The sequence below is a fragment of the Xenopus laevis genome, chromosome 8L (genome assembly GCF_017654675.1).
Source record: "Xenopus laevis strain J_2021 chromosome 8L, Xenopus_laevis_v10.1, whole genome shotgun sequence".
NCBI lineage: Eukaryota > Metazoa > Chordata > Amphibia > Anura > Pipidae > Xenopus > Xenopus laevis.
The window spans coordinates 11,736,725-11,754,291 of NC_054385.1; the positions used below are offsets into that span (position 1 = coordinate 11,736,725).

The window sequence follows — 17,567 nt, forward strand, 5'->3', positions numbered from 1 at the left end:
TGAACCTGTTGAACTGGAACTTTTCTAATGCTTTGATTGGCTCCCCATCTGCTTTAAATTGCATAATACATCATTTGCCTCACCTCCAGCGGAGCCCCATGTTAGGGGTGCCCTGGAATTGGAAAACATACAGTCCAGTTTTTAGTAGTGGGATAAAGTGCATTGCTGGGGTGGGGCTGTACAGTCAATTTCAGGGACAATAGTGGGTTGGGACCAACCGGGGAGGGGGGGGCTGCCATGTACAGGGACAGATAAAAGATGAATCCCCCGACTCACAAATCTACAGATGAGAATAAAGAAGAACAGCTATAGCTACATCTATAATGAGCAGCATGGCAACTCCTACAGCCAAGGGATAAGCTAATCTTACTGTTCCAAGCACATGTTATAGAGGGGGAAATACAGGAGCAGTACCTTTGTCCAGAGGATCCCAAATGGGAAGATGTTATCTCTGGCAGGGGGTCACTGAAGTCTTCTTTCTTCTTCTCTTCTTCTCTTCTTCTCTTCTCTTTGCTGCTCTCTCTTCTTCTATCACTGTCTCTCTCTCAAATCTCTGTCTCTCTCTCAAATCGATATCTCTCTCTCAAATTGCCGTCTCTCTCTCAAATCGCTATCTCTCTCAAATCTCTCGGGATATTTCACTTTTTGGGGAGAAATAAGAGACTGTTAGAAGCAGCAAATAAATGGCAATGCATAAACTACAGATCCCATAATGCACTGTGAGGTCTTTACCCACTATAAGGCTATTACTGGAAGTGAGGGAGCCTGACTGCTGTTGCGTGTGCTATTTAGCTGACAAAAATGTTGGGCAACCAGGCTGTAGACTTTTATCACTGGCATGTGGAAAGGGCCTTCATCTCCCATGATGCACTATAAGGGTTGACCATAAGAGGTAGGTAGACTACAGATCCTATCATGCTCTATGATTCCTTGGTTATATCAATACAGGGGTCATATTCCTATTGAATCCATTTCCCCCTGCATATACCCAGTGTGCCTGCTTCCCATAACCAGCTCTGCTCTGATCAGTGCCCCCTGCACCCATAATGGCAGGAATCCTAAGGGCAGACATTAATTCTTCTGATTTGTGCTACTTGTCTTTCTACTTAAGCCTCTCTGAACCGTCCCCCACTCTAGTGCTGAGGCCACTGACTGTCGCTACGATGAGTGTGACCGTTGGCAAATGACCGTTGGCAAATGACAGTTGGAAAATGACCGTTGGCATTTACAGCAGAGGCAGAGAAAATTGTCTAATGGTTCAGAAAAAACTACAAAAACAAGTAAACCAAACACCCATTGCCTTAGAACTATAAGCTTTTCTGCTCTCACTCCCATTAGAGAGGCAGATGGGGAGATTTTAGGCACTTTGACACCCACATGTGTTAGTAGATTGGGGGGCAGGGCTGCCATCAGAAGCCCATTTTCAGCTGATTCCCTGTATAAGTGTAATATGTAGGTGTCTGTATCCAAATAAAAAGACAAGTCAGTATTAATGGAATATATGTTCAGTGCCTCTCAACAGGCTGCAGTCCCCGTGTACAATTACAGACATGTCACATGTAAATAAAGTAATAGCCAGAGAGCACAATGGATCTTATACCATCATAGTGTATTTATTGCAGGAAAGTCATGCCAAGTTGCCTTAAATGACTCCCCCCTTTCCTGCTTGTCACACACATGTCATTTGGAACAGTTTCATGACAAGCAGCTCCCCAAGCAATTAGAGTGCTAGGCAATGGGACAATTTTGGCAGCGATGGCCCCACTACCCAAGCTGCTATAAATGATGGGTGACAAAACACCCGAAATTGCCCTTTGTATCATCTAAATATGCCCCCCCTGCTCCCCGTAAATGGATCAGCTGCACTTACCTCTGAGTCCAGAAATGAAATAACGGTCATCTGTACCTGAGCCGTTACATCACCTTCCTTGCAGCTTTCAGCCAATCAGAGCTGAGCTGGGAGTGATGTCACGGAGATAAGGCATGATATCCCAGTAACTGACAGCCAATCACATGCTCAAGTACAGATCAAACTTGCACAGTCTAAAACAACACTAATAAAGTCCAAACATGAGCAGCTTTAGAAGCAGCGCCCCCATCAGATCTCCTGGGACCCCTGACTGGACTCCCCCTGTCCCCATTTAGCTCTGTGTCTGTCACTGAACTACAGCTCAGCTACTAGTTATCACAGGGACTGCTGGGTAGTTTAGCAATGGCTAGAGACATACACAGATCAGTGAGACAGTGATGGGGGCAACCACTGAGGGGGTACAGGGGGTTCTGCATTCAGCGTAGGAAGTGTAACTTTAGTACCAAATGTCACATATAGAACAAAAAGTTTGATCCTGTTGTGCCACATATTCCTGTATGTTGCAGGGAGGATGCTGGGAGTTGTATGCCCCAGTATCTAAAATAACATCTTTTCTATTGCTGCCGGCCCAGTCCGACCCTGTATGTTGTTGATCCACATCTTGGCTTTTGGGCTGGAAGCTGTAGCCCTGATCCAATGGACTGTTAATTGCCTATGATAAAGCTGTAGCTACAATGATGCATTATAATTGTATAATTATGCTTTATATTCCGGAATCTGCGTTTCTCCCTGTTGCAATGTTAGCAGCGGCACAGCTTCGGCGCTGTAAAGGGGGGCCCGGCTCTATTGAAAAGTTCAGTACCCCCTGTGCCCCCCTGATGGCGGCACCTGTTAGCAGCTGTCAGTGAGCGTTTGAGAGACACATGGGTACAGAGGTTTTTCTGCTCACAGTGAAAGCTGCAGGGTCTGTTGTGAAGCACTCACTGAAGCACTTAGTTACTCATGTAACCCAGCACCTAATCATTTGCCACTTCTGCAATATGTTTCCTTCTCAACTGATGACAAATTCTCTTTTAAGTAGAAAGAGATACAAAAGCATCAAAACCTCATTAACCCTCAAACTGACTTTTATACAAAGGGAAGTATTCTTAGAAACTGTGGAATTATGGGAGATAAGCGTATGAGCTCACACTCTGGTTTGCTTCCCCTTTATCCATAGCTAAGCATGGTGTAACTCCCATTTTCTCCACAGATGAAGGAGTATGACAGAAGGCGACCACTCCAGCACCAACGGGAGGAAAGGAAAAAAGAATGAGATCCTGATAACCCGGCACAGCTCTCTCCAGAGCCAGTGAGTCAAACTGCTCATTCATTGATCATCCTGCCCTGTGTAACACTCCTCTCCTTTTATACAGCAATGCCAATACACAGAGATTTCTTGCTTTTTATAGCGTAAAGTCTGCGATTTGCTTCTTCATTTTATTAGCTCTAAACTGTATGTGTACCCTGCATTTGTATTTAAATGGAAGAGGCACATCATCAAGGTACCAAGCTTACTGCTTGTTTCCATAATTGCAATTAATGATTAGCGAGAGATCTAGGAACTCACTCGCAGCTCTTCCTTCATATAGAAACTCAGTGCCATAATATTGTGTGATGCCAATTCTTTATTATGCAGCGAGTCTGATGTTCTTCTTGCGAGACACAGCAGTGAACCCAACAGCTCTTAATATTCCTTTCTGCCTTTCCAGATTGAGCAGATTTCTTTTCTGAAGGGGCTGGTGTCAGATCTTCATAGATCCATTGGGGTATCTGTCCCATCACTGGGCCCTATGAAGGTGAGACGGCCTGGGAAAGACCGCTGGCTTTGTGCTTCACTTTTGTGTTGGCTCTCCCCAAACTCACGGCTGTTTCGTTTTTATCTAATCACCATTTTTATAGGTAAATTTGATTTATTTTGATGACACACAAACAAATACAATACAGTGTCTGATGGGTGTCAGTGGATTAGTGGCAGGTTAAGTGCAGGCAACACAAACAGGAGAATACAAGTGCTCAACGTTACACTTGTTGGTATGTATGTGATTATAGTTAGTAGCGTAGAGCAGGTTTCATCAGGTTTAAGTGGATAAGTTAGCTAGCCTGATCACACCAGTCTCCCCAAATCTTGTCAAACTTATCATGTGCTCCCCTCGTTTCATAGGTTAGTTTTATGAGGGGAAGGGCTTTGTCTACCAACCGTCTCCAGGTTAGGGAGCGGAGGGTTCCCCTAATCCAGTGCATAATCACTGCTTTCTCAGCAAAGAACATGAGCCTACGTAGCGGGACTCTTGCTGCATTGGTAGTAGTACCCCATCTATTACCCCTAGTAAACAAACTACTGGGTCCACTGACCATGGCATACCCAGTTCGTTCACCAAGGTCTCCACTATTTTAGACCAGAATTTTTGTATAGGGGTTAGACCAGGCCAAATGAATAAAGTTGTCACGAGGAGATTTGCATCGCGGGCAAAAGTCATCCTGCCTCCTACCAAATTTCTTTAGATGTGTTGTGTAGGTTTGGTGAAGAAGCTTGTATTGTAAAAGTCTTTTACAGAGATTAAGAAATTGTAGGCGTTATCTGTAGTTTCCTCCCATTGTGCATAGCCGAGTCCTGGAATGGCCTGTACCCAAAGGTGGTAAGCTTGGTCAAAGGTTGGTTTGATTGTTCCCAGTATATCTCTATATAGTTTAGATAAAAGTTTGTCTGGGGAGGGGTGTAGAGGGTATCTTCTAGAGCAGAGATACCCAACCTTTTGAAGCCGTGAGCAATATTCAGAAGTAAAAGGAGTTGTGGAGCTACACTAGCATGAAAAATGTTCTTGGGGTGCCAAATAAGTGCTGTGATTGGCCATTTGAAAGCTTCATGTGGATTGTCAACCTACATTGAGGCTCTGTTTGGCAGTACTCCTGGTTTTTATACAACCAAAACTTGTCTCCAAGCCTGGAATTCAAAAATAATCATCTGCTTTGAGGCCACTGGGAGCAACATACAAGGGGTTGGAGAGCAACATGTCGCTCACAAGCTACTGGTTGGGGATCACTGGTCTAGGGCTATTCTGGTCATCTTAGGAGAGAGGGTGTGGAATTGTGGTTGAAAGGCGTGCCTGAGTTGGAGGTATCTATAAAGCTGTATCTGCTGGCCGGGAGCTTTCCCTTGCAAATCTTGGTGTGTCAGGAACCGGGACTCTCCAGGCATTAGGTCAGAGAGTTTTTTTTTTAAGACCCAGCCTTGGCCAATAGGCGAAGTCTTGTAGTTTGTATAGATGGAGAAGCAGAGAATAAGCCCAAAGTGGAAGGTGGGTTGATAGAAGCGACCATGGGTGCTTCGGGACTTTCAGGGCTGTAGTCTAGGCTTTTTGTGGAGTCTGTAGGGTGTCTGGCAGGTTGGACATATCTGAATGGTGCCTTTAGGGATAGGCACCTAGGCCCTCTATGGAATGGAGAATGGAAGCTTGGAGTGCAGTATTAGGGTGTTATGGGGTTGGGAGAGAAGCACCAGTGTATGTAGGGAGGCTAGGTAGTTAAAGTAGAAATGTAGGAGTTGCCAAGCCCCCTTTTCCCGTGGCCGCTGTTAGTCTTTCCCAGGAAATGTGAGGGGTACTGTTAGCCTTGATGAAGGGAGTTATGATTGTTTTTAGATTTTTAAAGAAGGATAGAGGGAAATACATAGATAACGTTGGGCAATTTTGACCATGTTCACACTTCCCCATAGTGTAAGTGGTGGGTTCGGCCCAGTTTTAGATTCAGTTGTAGGGTCTAGACTGAGTTGTAGGAAGAGCTAGAGGTCTGGGTGAACCCAGGTACTTAAATGATGCAACCCATTTTAACTGTGTCTGTGGGGGAAGAGGTGGGGGAGTGTCAATGCTAAATAGCTGTGATTTCTCCCAATTATTACTGAGTCCAGAGTATTTGCCCTATACGTCCTGGAGCATGGTTAATAGAGTGGAGAGAGATTCTAAGGGGTCGGCTAGGTATATTAAGATATCAGCTGTAATGTCCCTGCCTGGTCCCCATACAAAGTTGAAAGGAGGGGAGATGAAGTTATTAACCCTGACCTTGGCAACTGGGGACTTGTACAGTAGTTTTACCCACTAGATAAATTTGTTGCCCAGGCCAAATCTATGTAGTACTTCCCAGAGGTAGTCCCACTCTACCAAGTCTCGGAGTCCAGCGAGGCCACTACTCTGGAGCCTTGGCTCTTGTGTGGGAGTTGGAGATTAGTGAAGAGATGACGAAGTTGAAGTTCATGGCCCTGTAAGGCATGAAGCTGGATTGGTCTGGGTCTATTTGGTCTTCTATGGCCCTATGAGCCTTGTAGCCAGGATTTAAGCTAATATTTTAGCGTCTGTATTTATAAGGAATTTATGGCAGTATGAGCTACAGAGAGTTGGCTCTCAGCCTGCCTTTAGGGTGACCACTATGAAGTCTTCAGCAAAGGATGGAGGCAGTGTTTGGGAGTCCCGGGTTGCTTGGAAGGTTTCTAGAAGGCGGGGGACTATTATTAGGGCTTGTGACTTGTACCTGTCCAGGGGGGGCCCATCTAGCCCAGGCTTTTATTAGATGGGAGAGTCTGAATAGCCATTTCAACCACCTCAGCTGTTATAGATAAATCAATGCAAAAAGATTCACTGGCATTCAAAGGCTGGTGCAAGCAGGGACGAAACCCTGTGTGTTTATTTGCAGATTAGTGCAACGTTTAGCCATGAAAGTGAGACTAAATGAGCACAAATCCACTATACGTAACTACCATCCAGCAGCTTCTCATATACAAATAGACCAAAAGGGCGCTGTGACGGTACTGGGAAAAAACTAAAAATGAAAAAAGTAAAAAGGCGACATTGTTGGCAAAAAATTTTTTAATCAAGGACATTGAGTATCACAATTAAGGCGAATACTTGAAAAGTCGCACACAAGCTAGATTATGATATAAAAATCATATTGCAACGTGAATGCTACTGGATTTGGTTGCTACAATCCAGGCACCAGAGAGGGTTAAATGAGGATTTTAATATGTCATGCTATTTGTGAACATATTTAACTAACGCTTTTATCCTCTCTTTTCAGATCACCAGGCTACATGAATTTTCTACAGGGACAGACAATATTTCCATTCTCTCTCCCCTCCGTGTAGGGTAAGATAAAAGATAAATGTTACACTTTATGTTGCAGATTTACCGTCTATTTTGCTACAATTAATTAATTGATAAAGTAAGCTTTGCTACTTTATTTGGACGTTGAACTTGCTTCACATGACTGATACTGAAAAATATTTCCTTAACTGCATTAGATAAATGGTTGCCTGTGTATCTCTGCACTGCTCAATATACCGAAAAGTCTCCGATTATTTGTCTGATATATTTAAAGGACTTTGTGAAAAATGTAAAGGACTTTGTGTAATTGAGTCAATCTACTACGAATGTAATTTTCTACTATTAAGTGTTTTCCACTACTAATTGATGGTACCACTGGGGGTTAATTACGCATAATTTATGTTCATTTGATGACTTGGGGTACATCCCCGAAACGTTGCACTAATCTGCAAATAAACACGCAAGGGTTCGTCCCTGCTTGCGCCAGCCTTTGAGTGCCGGTGAATCTTTTTGCATTGTCTGACTGGGAGGCTGCCGATCCCTCCATCACCGGGCACCGGGCGTCCATTCCAGGCGGTGCCTCTTATCCTGAATAGATAGGTCAAGCCAGTCTCTTTCTGCCGGGGATAGCGTGGGTATCGGTATAGAGTCGAGGAATTGGTTCAGCTGGGGTATTGTGCATGTGGTTGAGGAGCTAGATAGTAATTGGCAAATGTTTCTGCTATTAAGTGGGGTTCGTAAATCATTTGGCCCTCCTCAGATTGGATGTGGGGAACGGCCGTGGTCGGTTGCTGGTGTTTAGCCGAAAAGGCCAAGGTTTACATCCCCTTTATTAAAGATTTGGGAGCTATATAGCAGGGCTTTCTTTGTGGTGGAGATAGATTCCCTAGCCAGGAATGCCTTGGCTTGCCTCACCTCCTCATAGGTTACTGCCGTTGGATTACTAAAGTGCTGCTGTTGTGCCTGTGTTAGTCCTACCCCTTTATCATTGATAAAGGGGATAAAAACAGGTAAACATTGGCCTTTTTGGCTAAACACCAGCAACCGACAACGGCCGTTCCCCACATCCAATCTGAGGAGGGCCGAATGATTTACTGACTGCCTCTCTGGCCGCTGTCCTAACCTGTGCCACTGAAGCCACCAGAGAGTCCCGAGCAGCCGCTTTAGGGGAAAGTGGCCTGATAGGGATTGGGGCAAGGAATAGACTTGTTCCATTAGTGGAAAGATGTCCAGTAAAGTTAAGGCCAGGTCTATCCTGGAAAAGGCTTAGTGGGACAGAGTATGTTGAGTCATCAGGATGTTTCCAATGCCTAAAGAGCCTGCCCAATGCTATAGGTTTGTGGGCCCGGTGTATATGGAATGGATTCTATCCCAAAGAAAGTCCATACCTGGTTTATATCACCCATTATACAATGTTGGTGCGGGAAGCAGGTCAGCAAGTTTTTCCCTATTTGTTCAAGAACAATATTGAAGGAGGGGGCGGATCATATACGTTGACAATTGTCAACGGTTTATTGGTAATAAGACATGACATTATTCCATATCTACCATAGTGATCAGTAGTCAGCTACTCAAAGGGTAGATTTTTCCTGACTAATATCGATAGTCCTCTAGAGTGGGTAGAGAAGAAGGCATGAAAAGCCCAACCTACCCATGGCTTGTTTACGGCTAGGACTTTTTGGCCTATTAGATGTGTCTCCTGTAGGAGGAGGATTGATGGTAAGTATTGGTTCAGGTAGGCCCACGTGAGGCTTCATCTGTATTTAGAGTTTAGCCCCCTTATGTTTCAGGACACAATACTGTAGGAAATCATTGTTATGGCGTATAAAGTATGTATCTAGGTAAAATGGCGACCTGCTTGATCTGTGTTCTGCACCTTACAAGGCACCAATGGCATTGAAAGAAAGACACAAATAAGAAAAATAGAAAAAACACCCTCCAAACTTGGGTGGGTCTTATACCCTATCCAGGTTTTAACGTGGACGTATCAAGGAAGTCACAAAATTTGTTGCAGTAGCAATTGGGTAACTGCTGTGTGTAAAGGAGGTCAACTGTGTACCGTCTATGGTACCTCCTGGATATGTCAGGAGAATTTAGGGTTCTGTGTCTCAGATCTCAGGACCTGGCCGAGTATACCGATTGTATGGGGTGAGGAACCCCCTACTTCCATGTTTTATAGGAGACCCTCCCTTCCCACACTAAAGTGTAAGGACCCTGCTTTGTGTGCCATGGGGTGCTCCCTTGTGCTGCGCCAATGTTGTGTGCCATCAGGCAGGGTATCGGCTGTTGTCCCTTGCCTTGTCTGAGCTTGGGGTGGGGTAGGTATGCTCCCACCACATGGTGATCGGCTGCTGGACAATAGTCTGGTGTAGGTCATGGTCGAGAAGCAGTAGGACTAAGAAAGTACATGGGGCAGAGGTCAGGAGTAGATCAACTGGATCATACCGTGTTCTCTTCTCCTAGTGAGGATTTTTGGTTGATGATCGTCGTTCTCTTGAAGGGGGTGGTGTCATCTCCTTCTGTTGAGCCATTTGTCTGAATCTGCTGGGGATTCGCAGCTTTGTCGGGTAGAAAAAACTGTAAGAAATGTTGGCCTCTCTAAGTCGCCTTTTGACCAATGTGAAGGATGCTCTCTTTTTCTGGATTACAGGGAAGAAGTCTGGATAGAGTCCTGTAACTCCATTGTACATGAGCCTTGCTGCATGTGGTCTCTGAAGTTGAGTAGTTTGAGTAAAAAGGGTCTTGGGGACGCTCCTGGAGGAGGTGGCCTGGGTGGAACAATCACAAATAAAGGGGAAAATGTTTCTGGTCCCAGCACGTCTTGAAGCAACTTGGTGATGAAGGTTTCTGGGTGCTGACCTGCTCTCTCAGGAAGTCCGACTATTCTTATGTTGCTCCTCCTTAGTCTGTTCTCCAGGTCCTTCGTTTTCTCCACCAGTGATTGAACCTGGTGTTTCACTGTGGGGATTGTGTTATGTAGTGGATTGACTGTGTCCTCAAGAGATGAGACCCAGGTTTCCACTGCAGTGGTACGGTCTCAGGTTCTGGAGATCCTTTAGCAGGACGGACAGATCTATTTTGATCCCTTCCAGTTGCGAGGTAGTGGCTGCCCTGTTTTCTTTGATGGCCTTCAGCAGGTCTCCCATTGTGGATTTGCAGGGCTCTGGGTCAGGAGAGTGGCCAGGAGGGTCCGATTTTAGGGATTGACAGGCGGTGGGAGGTGAATCTGGGCTTGCAGTGATTTGTTGTGTTCACATTTTTCTCATGGGGTGGTCTTTGAAGACTGTCAGCCCTGTGCAGACGAGTGATGCCTCCCAGATCAGGTATAAGGATCCACCTGTGGCTTAACATAGAGCCTTCTGCCCGGTGAACTGGTTTGTGGGTGCTGAGTTTATTGAGGGGTGAGACTATCAGGCTGTTAGAACCCTTAGTCTTCCCTGGGAGGGCCAGTTAGCATAGGGCAGGGTGCTCCGTCTGTGGGTTCCTGGGTGTTTGGGTGGGAAGGGTGGCTGCAGTCAGCTGTTTTTAAAGTATATATTTTTCAGAAAAGGAAAGAAATATGTACAATGCACATGTATAACATTTGAAAACACTGTAATTCAGAATCCCATTACATTCCATGGTCTCCAATTACTTGTGTGTCCCATCTAGACCTGTATCACTTGTATATTATTTGTCCTCAGTTATATGAATATCCAGGGTGACCACACTCTCTCAAATATCCCAGGGGAGCCTCGAGTTTCATAAGTTAACCTGATAGAAGTAATTTATTTACTAAGTTAACCCAGTGTTCCACCTTAGGCACATTGTTCCCCATCACAATTATTTTCTTTGCATAGAAAAGTAATGCCCTGGCCAACGACCCTTTGTGCAGTCAGCTGTTTAGTAGATATAGGGTGCCCCCAGGGTCCAGCAACACTCACCCCCACTTACAGTTTCTGGTGCCTTTGCAGGTGAGTTCAGCAGTTGCAGTTGGCCATAGGGTTGCCACCTTTAATGAAAAAAATAACCGTCCGCTGGGGGCGGGTACAAAATGGAGGCGGGCCATGATGCAAAAAGGGGCGGGGCTACACAGCACAATGCAAAAAGGGGCGGAGCAACATCGCGGCGATGCGAAGAAAACTACAAAAAAGGTAAGTTCTGCGCAAATGGGGGCAGGCCGAGGGTTTTTTTTAAAGGATATTACAAATTACCGGCAACTGCATTGCCGGTAAATTTGTAATACCGGCCCCGGCCTTGGCAGGTGTTTTTCCGGCTAGGCCGGTAAAATACCAGCCGGGTGGCAACCCTAGTGGGCCATGTGTCTGGCAAGGAATAAGCGAGTCCCCGGCTTTGCCTGTATCACTAGGCCGCACTTTGTTTGGAGCTGCGGGAGGTGTTAGAGTAACGACTGTGGGCCTGATCGTAATCAGATGGATATAGATTAGAGATAGGACTCTGGGACTGCCTGCAAAACGCATGTGCTGCTGCTCTGTCCCTCATCACAGTTTTTAATGTATTTATTTTTTTCTGTTTTTGCTTTGACAGCAAATGTTGCTTGTGTAATGCACGGGGGGTTTTCTGCGTAAATGTGCAATGGATCCTTGGTGCGTGCTGACAGTTTATTGCAAGGCTTACTTACCCTTTAATTTGTCATTTTATATTTGCTTGGGGCCAGGCATATCACATGACGTAACCTGTAGCAATCAGACGTTTGCTTTCCAAAGGCCGATCGAAATTACTCCCAGTTGATGAAAAACCTTTCAATACGCGTTCATTACGCACTGATATTGGTTTGATGGTTTTTGTAAGTTGCAGTTGAAATCAGTGTTTGTTTATTGTGTGTTTATATAATGCCACACGGGCCTGTTTGTTGGTGTAGCAGACGTCTGTTCTCTTCCACGTTAATCACTTGGCACCTGCTACATTATTTCATGAGTCAGGAGCAGCAGTGCACAGAATATGAACATCCAGATACTTTCAGTAATAGCTTTATAACCATTGAGAATGTGTCATTAATGTGTAACGGCTCGTTGGTTCCATCATACAAAAAAGCCATTATTAAGTGGAGACGTCATTTAATGAAACATAATTCTTATACTCAACGTTTTATGTGTCAATGTATCCTTGGTTATTAGTTCAAATTCCTTCTACTGGTTGCTGTAATGGGCAGTTATTAGCAAAATTTCTATTGGCCTTTTTTATTTTTATGTTCTTCAATTATTTGCCTTCTTTTTCTAATTTTTTTCCTGCTTTCCTATAGGGGTCACTGACCCCACCAGTCTAGAACCTATTGCTCCGTGTTGCTACAATTTTAGTGTTAATGTTACTTTTTATAACATAACTTTCTGTTTGGCCCTTTCCTGTTGGTATTCCAGCTTCTCATTCAGACCACTGCCTGGTTGCTACAGTTATTTGGCCCCTAGCAACCAGATAGAGGCTGAAATTACAAACTAAAGAGCTGCTGCACAAGAAGTGAAATCATTCAAAAACCACAAATAATTGAAAGTGAAGACCTATTGCAAATTGAATATCACATTGTACGTCATACTGACGTTTAATTTCAAGGTGTACAACCCGTTTAATAGAAGCAGCCTGTAGCCTTTACTCATTTGTATAAATACAAACACTCAGGGAATCAATATTGTGTATATAATAAGCTTTATTCTCCTGCCTTACTGCATATCTCAGAGTAGGGTCTTCATGTATTTATCCCTTTATGTTCTATATATATATATATATATATTTATTCCCTTCCTCTCCAATATCCTTCTCTCATTCTGTTCTATTGTGGGAATGACTTCCTTTTCTTCTCTTTTTCCTTGTGTCTCTACTACTGACTGTTGATCTTTTTACCATGTGGGTCTCCGTCCAGCTCCAGTTCTGACACTCTAATATATGGGGCCCAAAATAATGTCCTGAATGGGTCCCGTTGGGCAGACCCATATCCAACCCAGACCAACTAACTCAGAACCTGACCCTCTACTGAGCACCCTGTCCCTCCTGCTGATACCTACCTGCTCTGCCTTAACTTCGGCTCAACCCAGGACCCACCCAAACTGGAAGTGACATCACATGTGGCTGAACATGACGTCATTAGGGAGGTGGATCAACCAGGACAGGAAAAAGGTTAGTTTTAACTTTGGGAGTTGGGGGAAATGGAGCCTACGATCAGCCTGAGTAACCCAGGCAGGGAACCCACGGACCACCCACATAATCAGGGACTTGGGGTCTTTCTGCCAAAAACCTGACCAGTTTGCGGCTATTCCATGGGTGCCTGACCTGATGCAGGACTCTCCCTTATGGGCCCCTATTATTAGTACCATTGTGCCCCATTATTTACAGGCACCTTTATGTATGTTTGCTCACATGGAGGTGCAAGGGGACAGGATTAGTGGGGTTGCTCCCCAGGCTTTTGTGCTTCATTCTGTCCTGTATGTGATGTATCAGACGTGTCCCTGTTTAATTGGGTGACAGACATAAGGCAGGATCCAGTGTCCTACTGTACATCTTAATGGACTCACTGATGGACACAACAAGTGCCATATACTCCACTACTTGTGTCAATCTTTGGTTTTACTGATCTTTATTAAGTCTGGCTGTGAGGCCCCACCTTGTCTCCAGCGTCTCATTCATATTTAATAGTGTTTTCCAGCACTCCCTGTATATACACCTGTCTCTCTCTCTCTCTGTGTGTGACAGTCACTCACTATATACACCTGTCTCTCTCCCTGTGTGACAGTCACTCACTATATACACCTGTCTCTCTTTCTGTGTGACAGTCACTCACTATATACACCTGTCTCTCTTTCTGTGTGACAGTCACTCACTATATACACCTGTCTCTCTCTCTGTGTGTGACAGTCACTCACTATATACACCTGTCTCTCTCTGTGTGTGACAGTTACTCACTATATACACCTGTCTCTCTCTATGTGTGACAGTCACTCACTATATACACTGTCTCTCTATGTGTGACAGTCACACACTATATACACCTGTCTCTCTCTCTGTGTGACAGTCACTCACTATATACACCTGTCTCTCTCTCTCTGTGTGACAGTCACTCACTATATACACCTGTCTCTCTCTCTCTGTGTGTGACAGTCACTCACTATATACACCTGTCTCTCTCTCTCTCTCTCTCTGTGTGTGACAGTCACTCACTATATACACCTGTCTCTCTCTCTCTGTGTGATAGTCACTCACTATATACACCTGTCTCTCTCTCTCTCTCTCTGTGTGACAGTCACTCACTATATACATCTGTCTCTCTCTCTGTGTGTGACAGTCACTCACTATATACACCTGTCTCTCTCTCTGTGTGACAGTCACTCACTATATTACACCTGTCTCTCTCTCTCTGTGTGACAGTCACTCACTATATACACCTGTCTCTCTCTCTCTGTGTGACAGTCACTCACTATATACACCTGTCTCTCTCTCTCTGTGTGACAGTCACTCACTATATACACCTGTCTCTCTCTCTGTGTGACAGTCACTCACTATATACACCTGTCTCTCTCTCTCTCTCTTCGTTGTGTGCAGTCACTCACTAGTATATTACAACCTGTCTTCTGCTTGGTCGTCTCTCTCCTCTGTGTTTGATAGTTCACTCACTATATACCACCTGTCTCCTCTCTCTCTCTCTGTGACAGTCACTCACTATATTACATCTTGTCTCTCTTCTCTGTGTTGACAGTCACTCGGAACTAATATATACACTGTCTCTCTCTCTGTTGTTGACAGTCACTCACTATTTATATACACCTGCTCTCTTTCTGTTGTGATATTGACAGTCCACTCCAACTATATTACACCTGTCTCTTCTCTACTCTTGTTGTGACAGTCCACTCACTATATACACTTGTCTCTCTCTCTCTCTCTTCTCTCTGTGGACAGTCACTTCACTATATACACCTGTCTCTCTCTCTGTGTGACAGTCACTCACTATATACACCTGGTCTTCTCTCTCTCTGTGCTGACCGTCCACTCACTATATTAACACCTTGTCTCTCTCTCTTCTGTGTGGACAGTCACTCACTATATTACACCTGTCTCCTTCTCTCTGTGTGACACACTCACTATATACACCTGTTCTCTCTCTCTCTCTCTCTCTCTCGTGTGGACAGTCACTGCACTATCATACACCTGTCTCTCTCTCTGTGTGGTGACAGTCACTCACTTATACATCTGTCTCTCTCTCCTCTGGTGTGACAGGTATCAATGGTATAATGTGCAGCCTGCAGCCGTTGGAGCTCTATATTGGTCCACAGAACAACGCCCGTCACTTGATGTATAATATCCTTATAATTTTATACCAGTGGGGTAACAGTGTTATTGGGCCTTGTAAATCAGTGCAAAGTGATAGACGTCAGAGGTTGCCGCTGTGTATAACTGCCAGGCTGCAGCTCTAGTGCCGCTTTGATTATGGTCATCGAAAGGAAGCCTCGTGTCAGTGACTTCGTTAAATTCCTTATAGCATTTACAGTAGGGGGTACATTTATCACTAGATAAGAGTACAGGTGAGTGGATACGTATGATTGTGCAAGTCCGAGAATTTGTCCGTTGTATAACGTCAGTCGCTGCAATGCGCTGTGCCTTTTATACATGTGTTCCAACAGAACCCCTGTCAGGTGATTTCCTCATATCGCTTATCATTGTACAGTAGGGGGTAACATTAGTCCCTTAAGTATACAGTGAGTGATAGCTCAAAAGTTCCTGTGATAATGTAGACTCAGGCCTGCAGGCCTTGGTGCCTTTATAGTCCGATCAAGAAGACGACCCCTCAGTTTGTCTCTCTAATGATCTCTATCATTATGTGGGCTCGAAGTCATGAGGAGACTTGAAATCTCATTTAAAGGCAAGGGCTCCTCGCAAGGGTAAATGGTATCCTAGATTTCCACCCTAGCTTTTTTGTTGTTTCAATATGTCACAGGTTGCAAAAATTCCTGAAAATATAGATTTAGGAAGAAAATATTGTTTTTTTCGCACTACAACAATTTATTTTTATCTGGATGAAAAAAAATGGCCACAATGTGTTGTTTTTGTGTCTTGTGTTCTTCACATTGGTGTTGTTCTATGCCCGGTGTGCCTGTACTCTGTGGCGTCCATCCTGCTGGCAGCGGTTGGTGCATTTAGCCTGCTTGTTGTGATGTGCGTCACTGGTTGTACTCTCCACCATGTCACTGACTAACAACATTTCCAGGCCCGGGCCACAAACCAGCATCATGGAGCACAGTGCGCCCTTTTCTAGGGCAGCCCTGTGTGAGCGCGTAAAAGAGTAAGTCACAAGATGCGTAGCTCATTTGCGTGGTGCACTTGCAGCTTGTGTGTGTCGATGGAAACCAGATGGTCAGCTTGTACATAACGCTAGGGATGGGCCTTTTCCCCAGATCACGCGCATGTTGGAGGAGTGGTGTTGGCTCTGCGCAGACTGCTCTCGTCAGGAACACTCTGCGGCAAACCTGTCCCTTTTTGGGCTTCACTCGCACAGGAACATGCAGCGTATCCAGGCCTGTGTAGGTGTGACTATTTACCAGGACAGGCCCGGTCTTTATTTGGGGAGTGCCGACATGGTGAAGAAAGGTTCTAGGGACTGATTTCTGGTGCCATGCGAGGTGGTTGGATACGTAAACTCAATGAGAATGCCTCAGTTGGTGCGTCGTCGCTGGTTCTCGGGAGCATTATAGGTATGGACCAGGTCAGTATGGCAACGGTAATACTTATCCGCCTTTAAATGGTGACCTGGACTGGCAGGCTTACTCGATAGGATCTTTCTCGGTTGTTGTGAGGCAGTATAGTGAAGGGGGCGTGGGGAGGGCTAGCCGCACCAAGCGAAGTGGGAACGCAGGTTCACCTGCTTGCGCCCCAGTACGAATGATGTCCATTAAATAAATCTGGAGGGTATTTGAGAAGGACCGTTGCGACAGTAAAGTGAGTATGTGGGGAATAGTAGTTCTTCATTTTCAAGGTCGTTTCCACATCCACGAAGGGTAGAAATCTGACTTACATTTCCGGGAGTGTGTGTGTGCGGTGGAGAGTTAAAGCTTTGAGATGTTGACCTAACCAAAGAGCCTGGTGGTGGAACGATTGGGACGCCTACAGAGGGGAGTCAGTACCGACTCTATTCTTTGTGCCCACCCTGCCACTGGAGTACTACAGAGTGTCAGCTCTTGGAAGCAGACCCAGGTATGATCTTCTGGCACCTCATGTCGTGAGCACTGAGCGTTGAGCTTCTGCTTTACTGATTTGTCTCGAACGCTAGCTGGTCACAGTGCGAGTAAGGATCTTACTACAAAAGTGTCGTGCGCCAGCAAGGTCAGTGAGTGTGAGAGCAGGGGGGTCTCTAGTGGCAGTTGTGATACCTCAAGTAATCATGTTGGCATGTATCGGTAGGAAGGCGACTTACCTGCGCTATGTCAACCAAATGGTGCTGGCTGGCTTTCTGCCATGTGGAGTGAGACCCTAATTGCTGTCTGGTGTTTGTCTGCGCATCAGCGACGAGCGAAGTGTGAGTGAGTGAGCCGATTTACGAGTGCAGGGTAAGGTGTGCTCCAGTGGCTGAGGACCTGTGGCTGCTGCAGTCAGAGTTAGATCTGGGTCCAGCTCCAGCGATGTCCATGTCCGGCCTGGTAATTGGCAGG

At 45.3% G+C, this 17,567-nt stretch overlaps 1 protein-coding gene and 1 long non-coding RNA gene across 5 annotated transcripts in view; both read left to right on the top strand.

The window, feature by feature from the left end:
• The window catches only part of LOC121397098, a 96,559-nt gene that overhangs the window by 44,794 nt on the left and 34,198 nt on the right, over positions 1-17,567 (top strand). The gene's annotated exons all lie outside the window — the stretch shown is intronic.
• On the top strand, positions 656-13,661 carry LOC121397108. 2 transcript variants are annotated; one of them, XR_005963455.1, is made up of 6 exons: positions 656-892; positions 1,112-1,280; positions 3,063-3,161; positions 3,562-3,648; positions 6,917-6,984; positions 12,797-13,661. It is a non-coding gene; the product is annotated as an uncharacterized LOC121397108 (long non-coding RNA). The 2 variants fall into 2 exon arrangements; XR_005963454.1 differs by lacking the exon at positions 1,112-1,280.